This window comes from Anomalospiza imberbis, chromosome 27 (genome assembly GCF_031753505.1).
Source record: "Anomalospiza imberbis isolate Cuckoo-Finch-1a 21T00152 chromosome 27, ASM3175350v1, whole genome shotgun sequence".
Lineage (NCBI taxonomy): Eukaryota > Metazoa > Chordata > Aves > Passeriformes > Viduidae > Anomalospiza > Anomalospiza imberbis.
Window position 1 is genome coordinate 455820 of NC_089707.1, and position 11675 is coordinate 467494.

Consider the following 11675-nt stretch of genomic DNA (forward strand, 5'->3'; position numbering starts at 1 on the left):
GCAACAGTCGTGAGACATTTCATCAAAATGCGAGAGCCATCCACCGACAATTTCAGATCCCCCTGAATGATGCTCAAGGGATTGTCCAGGCCTGCCCTCAATGTTGTCATTATGGGCCTGGCCTCAGACTGGGCACGAATCCAAGGGGCCTGAAAGCTTTAGAATTGTGGCAGATGGATGTCACTCATGTTCCAGAATTTGGGAGGCTGAAATATGTCCATGTCACTGTAGATACCTACTCAAAGTTCATTTGGGCAACAGCACAGACAGGGGCAAAAGCTCTCCATGTGAAAAGGCATTTATTTGCCTGCTTTGCAGTTATAGGTGTACCTGTAGAAATTAAGACTGACAGTGCTCCATCCTATGTCAGTCAACAAATTGACATATTTATGCAGAAGTGGGGGGTGAAACATACCACAGGGATCCCTCACTCCTCTACAGGTCAAGCTATTGTGGATAGAGCAAATCGTACCCTGAAAGAATATCTAGCCAAAAAAAAGCAGAATGATGAGACTGATGTATCTAATCGATTGTTGAAAGTATTGTTTACCCTAAATTACTTATGTTTAGCAGAAGGTAGAGAAGAACCTGCAGTGGTGATACACCATCAAGCAGTGAAAGAAGGAAGACCACAAGCAATTCCAGGACTTTATGTTTATCACAAGGACATGCAAACAGGTGAATGGCAAGGGCCAAGTCCTGTGTTGTTTAATGGTAGAGGTTATATGTGTGTCTCAACAGGTACTGGTCCAGTTTGGGTGCCGAGCAAATTCACCCATGCGTGTCCACAGGATAGAGAATCCAGCCAACCATGATAACAACACTGACAACAATGATTTACCTGGAACATCCCACAACAAGTCCAGTTCTGATGAAAATTAATTTTTTAGAGTATTAGAAATTGTTAGAAAATTATCAGTATAATATTTAGTATAAGTATAGTGTGTATAGTTTGTATAGTTTAGAATTAAGTTTAGAAGTAAGTTTGTTTCTTTCATGTTACACAGAGCAATCACAAACGGGAAAAATATGTGGTGGGTCACAGTGTTTTTGTTAAGTAGTGTCTTTGTAACTAAAGTATCTGGAATCCTTGATGTCAACAAGAGACAAAACATGTGGGTCACGTGGGCCAATCAAACAGGGCAGGATTTGTTCTGCCTGTCTTTAAACACACCATCTAGTCCTTTTCGTACTTGTTTAATTAGAGTTCCACTGGGTTCCATGGCAGAATTCAAAAATTGGACCCAAGCCAAAATAGACCCAAAAGATGTTCTGGGAGCGCAAGCTGCTGCAGTAGTGCAGAATCTTAAATTTATTAGTAACCCACCTCAAGAATTCGATCTTTTAGGCTCTGTCCCAGGAAATTACTGTTTGATATTTGGACCTCATGCTATGAAACCAACACAAAAAGGACATCAGCCACATGATAGCAACACTTGGTTGTCTCCCAGATCACAATTATATTATAACTATTCAGAATATTGTAATAATCAGATACAATCCGTGATGCCATCGAAAGGTGTGGCAAGAAAACTAGCACCAGGAACTTTCCTCATTTGTGGGGATCGAGCCTGGTCTGCAGTGCCTCACAAAGCTATGGGAGGTCATGTTACCTTGGTAAATTAACCCTGTTTGCTCCCACCATCCATCAAGTTATAGGGTTGCCCCAGAAGCCTTGACAAACTAAACAAAGTCCGCTTCAACTAGAACCCCATTGTAATGACCATGTATCCCTTTGGGGACGCGCCTCTGTAGTAATATCCTCAGTTTTTGCCCCCGGAGTTGTGTCAGCGCAAGCTCTCACACAATTGAGATCCCTGGCTTGCTGGACATCAGAGCAAATTAATACCACATCTAACATGTTGAGTGAGCTTGCCACTGACATGGATGACATTCGTCATGCAGTTCTGCAAAACAGAGCTGCCATTGATTTCCTTCTTTTAGCACAAGGACATGGGTGTGAAGAATTTGAAGGCATGTGCTGCATGAATTTGTCTGACCACTCTCGATCAATCTATAAACAATTATCACAACTGAAGGACAATATGAAGAAGCTTGTTGTTGTAAACTCTCCGTTTGCAGACTGGCTCAATTCTTTAGGTTTCACTGGATGGTTCATGGAATTAGTTCGTTTTGGTATTATAATTTTTATTACTATTATACTTATTTTAGTCTTTATACCGTGTATGTTACAATGTGTATGGAAAGTAACTAGCCACACCTTCAAATTAGTCTGGGTAGCTCAAAAAGAAAAGGGGGGAATTGTAGAACAATTTCTGAGAGAAAGAGGTCATGACCTCTATGTTCATGATTTATATGTTTAGAGTGAAGGTCGAGCTACCCCAGCCTAGGCCTCAGATGTGGGCCTCAGTGAGGCCTTGGAGCCTGTGACACAGTTAGGAATAAGTTTGTGGCACAGTCAGAAATTATGTTAAGGTATAACACAGTGTACTGAGCTATCTAGGTGTGAATTAGTATAGGTCTGCAGTGTGAAACTTTAGCCACCTTAAAACAGGAACAAACAATGTTTGCTTGGCAATGAGAGTGTGCTCACGATTGTAAACTATCTGGAAGTGTATAAAAACTACTGTCTGTAAACAATAAAGGGAGAACATATGATTAGCCATATTGGTTCGGATCTGTGTTTGTTCCGGTCCAGCTCACCTCTTTATTTTTGGTCCCTGCTTTAGCTTCCAGCTGGAGATGAAATGCCTGCACTACTTCAGCTGAGTCCCTGCCCCGCATGGGATTCAACCACCACATCCCTGTCACTGCCTGTGTGTCCTTGTTTTGTTATGGGTCAAGGATACCAGAGACCAGAAGGATATATTTACACCTTTTCCAGACATCCATCTCTGGTAGGACAAACCTGTTTTCAGAATCAGTCTCTCTCCTCTTTTTAGATGATTGATGATTATTTCAGTCAGCTAAAAGATGATTTATTGAGGGTGACTTTGCTGCCCTTCAGGAGCTGTCAGACCTGGATCCCTGGGACATCACCAGGGAGGCCAAAAGGGGTGGAGAATGTGGCACCTTGGGCTGGCAGGGTGTGAGTCTAGGTGTGTACCCACGGGTGCCCAGGGCTGTCCTTCTGAGCAGGGTATGTGTGCCAGGGCAGGAACTCTGCTGCCTGCCAGGGTCAGCGCTCAGCCAGGCCAGGGATCTTCCCAGAGCGCTCTGGGGAGAAGCTGGGGGTGGAAGGAACCACGCTAGGAAGGACAGAGTCCTGTTTCAGTTGAGAGGGTGCTACATGGGCCAGGGCTGTTCACAGCTCCACATCATCCTCAGGACATTTCTGATGGCAGTTTTGAAGAAGAATATCAAAGCAGGGGTTGAATGAAAGGGAAGGAGTCTGTGTGTTATGTTTTCCCCTCTTGGTCCCCTGAGTCGGCAGACTGCATTTTGGAGCAGGCGCCGAGACCTCAACTCTCATTAGGACTTGGCTGCACTGCTCCTCAGGCCCTGCACACAACTCTGTTCCTGGGCAGTGTGCTGCTGCCAGCAGGTCTTTGCAGGGCAGCGCTGAGCACTCAGCAGGTGGGAAGGCGCCTGTGAACACAGACAGGGAGGAGTCCTAGGAACTAGAAAGAGCTCCTGGCAGAGACATCTCCAAGCAGCAGAGACATGGGCAGGGAGGGAGAGGAAAGTACCACCCAGAACACCTTGGGAGAGGCAATTCAGGCTCTTCGCTGCCATCCCCTGCAGTGCAGATGCCTTAGCCAGAACAAGGTTACCTGACAGGAGAGACACCATGACCAGGAAGGGGGTATTCTCAGGGCAAGCCTCATGTCCTACAGTAATTTTTCTTTGCCTAAAGAATTGAAAGGCATTGAGCACTGGCAGTGTGTAGCAGCATGGAGTTTAGATGGTGGTTGCTGCTACCTATACCTATTCCCCAATATGCGTCTCCTGTGGAAAAGCCACTTGGGTAAGCATTCAGGCAAAGCAGTCAAGTCCACACACACTTAGTACGGCCAGCTCAGCGAAGAGAGGCAGAAAGGCCTTTTGTATGGTCAGTTCCAGTGAGGTTTATTTCAGCACGCTGAAGGGAAACCAGGGACAAAATACAAGACCATGTGCACTGCACAAGGTTTAAGTAGGGGAGGGCACAGGGGCAGGGCAAAGGGCATTGGCTTTCAGGGAAGATGGGGCTGGCCACCAGGGGTACCACAACCAAGGAGGAAACAGGGAAAGGAGAAACCAGAGGAAGTTGGGACGTATGGGGGACAAACTGGGATGGGTCAGTGCCAAGAGTCCACGAGGAAGTCCTTTCCGTCTGCCCAGGTGGGGTAAACTCTATGGTAAGTCTCTCCAAGGCAATGCTCTGGGGATTTCCCTGAGGGGGAAAGATTCAGAGGATTCCACAGCACAGGTTGCCCAGAGCAGTGGCAAAGTCACCATCCCTGGAGGAATTTAAAAGACGTGTCGAAATGCCAGTTGGGGATGTGGTTTAGTGGTGGTCTGGACAGTGCTGGGTTAACAGCTGGACTTGTGGTGTTGCTGATCTTAAAGACACTTCCTAATTTAAACAATTCTTTGCTTCTAAGCCCCTGGTCTGTTCTCCCACCCACCAGAGTCGCTGCTGTTAAGGCTATTGGTACAAGGATGAGGTACCTCCTCAGCAGCCCAGGCTCTGATGAGGAGATACTCCCTTGTGCCCATATATCTTCCCTAACCTGCCTTCACTGGCAGGAGCATTGGGGTATTTCTCTATGTTTCCCTTCTTTCTCACCATCTCATCTAGGGTCTCCTGGTGCTGCAAAAAGTGAGGCTGCAATGAGGTGAACCACCCTTCATAGAACCCAGAAGGTCCTTTGCAAGACTTCTTTCTCCAGGCTGAGCCCTTCGAGATTCCTCAGCTGCTTTTCATCAGACTTGTGCTCCAGACCCTTCTCCAGCTCTGGAATGCTCCAGCCTCTCAATGTCCTTCTTGTCATGAGGGGCCCAAAACTGACTCCAGGATTTGAAGTGAGGCCTCAGCAGTGCCCAGCACAGGGGGACAGTCACTGTCTGAGTCCTGCTGGCCATGATAGCTGGTCCCTAAATGCTTACCCATAAACTCTTGCCTTGATCTTCATCCATCCCTGGGCACAGCTTGATCCATTCTAGTTGCTCCCTCATGTAAAGAGCAGCTCCAGCCCCTTGCCTTGCTGACCCATCTTTCTTAGTGTGTAGCTGTCCTCACCGGGATTGCAGTCATGCCAGCTATCCCACCACATCTCTGTAATTGCAATGAGACCACGGCCCTGTCACCACATACAGCTTTCTAATCCTTCCCATTCCCCCCCCCCCCATGCTGTGTGCTTGGTCTGCAGGCAATTCAGAGGTAATGGAGAAGGCAACCTTCCCAGGAGGGGTCCAAGAGGATTCACAACAGCCATACACACCCCTGAGGTGGTTGGCCTTCTGCTCTCATCTTGGGAGACCACAAAGGAACATTTGCCACTGCTCTGGGGGTCCCAGCTTATTCCTTGACGTGATGGTGAAAGCGCCCCCAAGTTGTTAGTTTAAAGCCCTGCTGTCCAAGGTGTCCAGCCTGCTGTCAGGTTCCCTGGCCTCTTCTAGATGTGTGGATCCCATCCCTCCCTAACAGGTTGTATTCATTGAAAAACGTCCTGTTATCATAAAAGTCAAACCCCCAAGATGGCACCAGCCACAAAGCCAGAAATTTATTTGCATTATACATCTATTCCTGGCTATGCCCTTTCCTCTTATAGGTAAAATGAAGGAAAAGGTTACTTGGGCACCAATATTTTTCACTTGGACCCCCAGGGCTTTGTAATCTTTTTTGATTTTGCTGACGTTCTATTCTGTGTCATTTGTGCCACATGGAAGAAAAGCAGTGGAGAGCAGTCTGTGCTCTTCAGAGGTTGAAGAACCCTCTCAACAATATCTCAGACCTCAGCTGCCAGAAGGTAGGTTATCTCACATGGCTCTCTGCCGAAGGCCTCCTGGTCCCTTAACAGAGTCACCCACTGTGAGCACTCCTCATTTTTTTACAGTGTCCCCTCTGTGCTTCTGGTACAGTTTCTCCTTGCAGACCTTGCTTGTGGGTGTCTAGAGCTGCTAAAGTGCCACTTCTGGGTCTGGTGTGATGCTGGAGGGTGCAGACTGAAGCACAGCCCTGCTTCTGTGGGTCACCAGCTCTGAAGCGCCTCGTTCTCAGTGCCTGTGAGAGGAACATTATTCTGAAACCACCTGTCCACATCCCTCTCAGCCCCTCAAATACTGCACAGCCTTTTAACTGCTTCCTGTTCCTGACATAACAGATCATCAAACGTGCACACACCTTATGAAGGTATTTACCTTTTCTCCAGGAGAAAGGCCTGGGCACTTGTTGCAACTCACCACCTATACTGAAGTCTCCTTCCTTACCAGTTGTATCTGGGTGAAGCCTTCCCTTGGGAAGGTCCATGCCTGCTGGACACCAGTTGACTGGAGTATCTGGTGTGAAATCATGTCTGAGAAAGAACACTCTGCTCTCCTCCCTTTGCAGGGGGAGCTTCCCCTACAGCAAAATAACCTGGAGTTACCCATCTCGCAGTGTAGGGTATCGCCAGGTCACAGGGGAACTCATCCCCAGGGTTTGTGCTGCTGGCAGGTGTGGGCAGCCATGGACCTGTGTGATGCATGAAGGCGAGAGACACAAGCTAGGTGCAAGTGAATTTACTTCATTTGCGAAGCTCACCAAGTTTATATCCTTAGCCCAAAAGCTATTTTTAACTGCAAGCTTAAAACTAATCCCAGTTCTACAGTAAATCTGTCCTCTTGACATCTTCTATTATTCTTTCCAGAGTCATGAGTCAGTAGAGCAGAAAAACTGTTTTGTTTCAAATTTCTTCATGTTCTGGTTGAAGTGGTTCATTGGTTTCTTGTTCATGGTGTAGTTTGTTCAAACACAAGATTTTGCTGCCATTGTTCTTTCTGTAACCCTTTCCTTACCCCAATATACCTGCCCTGCTGACATGACTTCATTGGCTTCATCACAGGATGCAGTGAGCCATTTTCTCGTAAGTGCCTGCAAATCCCACAGGCTGAAAGGAGCAGGAGACATTGCTCAGAGACAATGATGCTGACACACATACAGACAAATGACACCAAAGCAATTTCATTGTGTACATTTAAAAAAAAATCCCTCTTCCTGGAACATCTTTTCAGTAGAAGTTGTGTTCAACAGAACAAGGAGGAGAGTTGACAACATCAGTTGCAACTGGAGAAATTCTGACCAGAGAGAAAGGATTGGTTCAGACCCTTGAGAGAGATGCAGCATTGGACAGAGGTCCAGAGACATAACGAGATCTCTGCCCTGGGAAATCTGACACAACTCAGCTGAACAAGGTCCAAAGACACCAAAGACAGCCCTCAGGTTAACCCAGCTCTGAGCAGCTGGTTGCCACAGAAACCTCTGCAGGTTCCTTCTAACCTCAATCCTTCTGTGAGTATGAACTACCAAGTTCTCCTAGAAAAGCCTTATCTCACTCCCTCCCATTCATCACAGTCATATTTTGAGAGGTCCCAGGACCCAGACAGAACCAAAAGTGGATTGTTTTTCTCTCAGACAATACCAGTGGAAGTGTGAAGATGGAAGCACCCTCGTAAACACTGAAAAATGCTACCCATCCCTTTCCATAATCCAGACAGATCCAGATCTGTTTGAGAGTACTGATTTCAGGAAGGAGAGTGCGATCAGGAGAGGTGAGAGCTAGGAAGTACCCTGCCAACAGCCCCACTGCCCAGCTGCTTTTCTCTGGCTTAAATTCAATATCATCCTTCTTTTTCACATCTTCTATAGAGACTCCCCCATGGCCCATCCTCCTGTATCCATCACCTTCACTTCCCAATACTGTCTCCCTGAAAGTGAAGCCATCAGAGCCTAGCATGCAGCAGCGTGGGTTAAATCTCTCAGGGATGGCAGGGATGTCCTGTTGTGTGTCACCTTGTTTCACACTTTTGCCATCATCAGACAGGACAAGGTCCCAGTGGGCGGTGTCTGGATCCAGAACCATGTTCACTGCAGGTGAGATGGAACCAACACATCAGGGCAGAGCTCCCCAGGGGAGCTCTTGGCTGTGGCTGCCTAAGGAAGAAGCAGGGTGAGAGTGAGAGCTGGCAGACTGTGGCAGGGGAAGGTGCACAAGGTCACAATATTGGTGCAAGGAACAGAAAAAGAAGCAGAGAGAGAAGAGGATTGTCAGCAGACCTTCAGGCTGAAGATCCCAGATATGTGAAATGTGGGGACACAGTTCACTGAGGACCAGGACTGTCCAGATTTGCCTGTATGAAACTGGGTTATGCACAAAACGAACAAGGAGTTTGGGTGTTACACTTCCTCTCTTAATGGGAGGGTTGGCAGAACCACCCCAGGTCCCACCAGCAACACTGCAATAGGGGAACTGCCAGGAAGGGAGAATAAAGCAGGGGAAATGATTCAGCACCCTGAAAGACCAAACTGTAATTACCTTCTTCTATAGGTACTGCGTATCTTCTCCATGCTTTAAAAAAAAAGCACCCACGGGTGAGAGATAATCAAACACACTTGTACTGAATTAGCTCAGGGTAATGATATGCCAGTGTTGCCCATTTTCTAAGTTGTTATCTCTGTGAAAATCATCTCACAGTGTATTGCTTCAAAACTTCAGTGTCTGACTACGTGAAAGGGCTCCATCCATTTTCTACAAATACAACCACGCTGCTGGTCCTGATTCAGACATACATTTATTGTCAGTTTGTACTTTGAAGGAATTTTCTTCTCAGCATAGAATAATTACAGGGCACAGCATAAAGCCACACAGAGACAAATGGAAAATAACATTTCTGAAACAAGTACATCACTTCCTGAAATTTTCTTCCTATTCCAAACCACAGCAGTATCTAAACTATTTCCATCCCAAGTGTCCCCTAGAAATGCAACCCATGAATGCTTCCATTTGAAGATTTCTCCAATTTCTAGAAAATTGAAAGTAAAACTTATCTATTTTTTTATGCTTTCCCATGAAGAAAAGAAAGAAATGCAAGTAATTTTTAAAAACATCCCTTCCATCAAGTACTGATTAACCCCCAGCAGGTTACAATCATCCGCATGGCAGAAGGGCTGCAGGGTCTGGATGTGCCTCAAAGCACGTGCTGCTGCAGTGCATTTTGGTGTATGCCCTGCCCAGTTCACCATTGCATCTCTGCTGTGATATATTTCCAGCCCCAAATCAATCATCCAGTGAAAAAAGAGCTTTCCTGTGACACAAGGGAAAATAAAATACATTAAATATCTGCAGGTGCTAAAATGAGACATAAGGATTTCTTTCTCATACTAAACCTGTAGGAAAGGATTTCACAGCAGGGATGACTAAGGGCATGGGTTGGTTTTCCCTTTTTCATTTAGTTCCAGTGTTTATTTCAGCCAGGTGTCTGTAGAAACTCTGCCACACTGAAGGCTGTTCCTTTTCCTCCCAATCTGCACTTCCCGATGGAAGTGATGGAATCAGGAGCACAGCTGCACAAACCCAATCAAAATTGCAGCTGTTTGCACACGGAGATGGAAAAGGAAATGGAAATGGAAATGGAAATGGAAATGGAAATGGAAATGGAAATGGAGAAGGCGTGTGCTGAGCAGCCGCTGGGCCGATGCTCTGGGGGGTTCTGCTGAGCGCAGCTCCCCGGGCACGGCGGCGGGGCGATGCCCTGGTCTCGGCTCACCTGATACCGATACTAAAGGGCTGACCCCTGCTCTGGTCTGAGCGGGACATGCTGCAGCGAGCAGGAGAGTTTCTGGGTCACACCTCTGCTGCTCTCCGCTGCAGAGCCCGTTCTCATTCAAGGTAGTGTCTTCCCAGTGGGACTGGAGCTGCCACCCACGGAATCTTGCTGCAGCACCGGAGACCGTGGGTACCAGCTCGCTGAGCTGCAGGACACCCGGATCCCCCCAACCTCAATGTACAGGGCAAGAGCCACTGGCTGCGGGAACAGAGAGACCCCAGGTGAGCCTGCGGGGCGCTGGGTATTGGAGGATGTCGTGGTTTGGCTGTTTCTCTTCCTGACAATGACAAACTTTGACACAGACAAATCAAAGGGTTTTTTTTAGACAAGAGTCACCTGGAGTCAGGACATTTCTTGCAATCTCATTTGCATAACATAGAGATCTGCTCTGGAGGCCAAATCTGTAGCAATATAATCCACAGGCCTGGATATTAAAACATAAATGCACAAACTACAACATTCTTCTTTTATTACCCAATGCTGAATTTTTTTCTTACACCTTCTTATATGAAGAAAACAATAGCAACAACACTTCTGAAGGAGGAAGCATATCTCCTAATGGGCACTTGGTGGGTAATTTCACCTCTCTGAGACAATCTTGGTATTTTCAAACATGGGACTTAAGAAAACCCTACTTCCAAAGCAGCCACGTCAAACTGCTTCTGGGCAGGAGGACAGGGGAAAAGCGCACTGGCTGCGAGCAAGTAAATTAGAGGTACCAGGGACACGAACTACAGACCTGTCACCTTGAACTCTACCACAGCCTTGACCTAATCTAAGCCATGTTGAACAAAACAGGTGTAATCTCCCCTGTCAGAGAGTTGGACATGGAAAAATTTCAAGTGTGTGCTGCCCTGGGCAGGGCCATCCTTCAGCAGCTCAGTGTGCCCTCGGTATTGAAGCATCTGCTCCCCATACTGGTCCTGTCTCCCCTTGTAGTGATGCACAAAGGGTGAGAGCTGCTCCCAAAACCAGGTTACCTCCATGTCCTGTGCATGCTGCCCTGGGGGGAAGCTGCAGGGCAGCATGACCTTCCTGCCTTTGGCCAGGTGATGGGGTTGGGGTGTCCCCTCACGTTGAGCAGAGCCCGGAGAAACACCCGGAGAAAGAAGAGAGAGCCGTGAGTTTGCCATGGCACCTGAGCTCAGGCACAGCAGGTGCTGCTCAGCACTGTGTGTGTGCTGCCAGGCCAGGTGCTGGGGTCATTTTGTGATGATACTTTATTCTCTAATCATCTGCTTTATGCCCAGAAATGTCTGTGGTATCTTTAACATGAACCAGTGGGAAGGGCCAGAGCCTGGGAGCCCCAGGCATGGGCTCTGTTCAAGCTCTCTCTCTCTGGCATGGTCGGCAGCTACAGGGACTGTTATTTCATTGCTTTTGCTGGATTAATTTTCACCAATTTAGGCAAGAAGCTTCTGGGTGGGGTTGGTTTTGGTTTCGTTTTGGGGTTTGTTTGTTTGTTTGTATTTGTGTTTGTTTTGGGTTTTTTTTCTTTCCCTGGCCTGGAGGCTTTTCACCAGCAAATCCTTTCGGAAGCTTTTTGGTTTTTTCTTTCCTTGAACTGTTTTGGTTAGTTTTTTTCTTTGGCCTGAGGAGCCCGCAGGGGTGGCCCTGGCCAGTCCAAACCCCAGAAAGACCAGCAAAAGAAGGGACATTAAAGTCCACCAACTTCACCTGCTGTGAGGAGAAGACCCATGCCAGAAATCCAACTGGTTCCCAGGCTGCTTCACAAACTCTTTTCTCCCCCTTCCCAGAGACAAATAAGGGCAGCTGCCATCTTTACCTCTCAGCGAGGTGGGGATGGGGTGAAATGTTCAATTTTCTTTCTTTTCCTGTGCTTTGTGGGTATCTTGCTTTGTTAATAAACAGTTTTACATTTTTTTCATTTTCATCCCCTGATATCCATTTCTCTCATTGGCAGA

At 47.1% G+C, this 11675-nt stretch overlaps 1 pseudogene; it reads right to left on the bottom strand.

The window, feature by feature from the left end:
• Positions 1-6983: 6983 nt before the first annotated feature.
• Positions 6984-11095, bottom strand: LOC137462887 (butyrophilin subfamily 1 member A1-like; annotated as a pseudogene).
• Between the last annotated feature and the right edge of the window lie 580 nt (positions 11096-11675).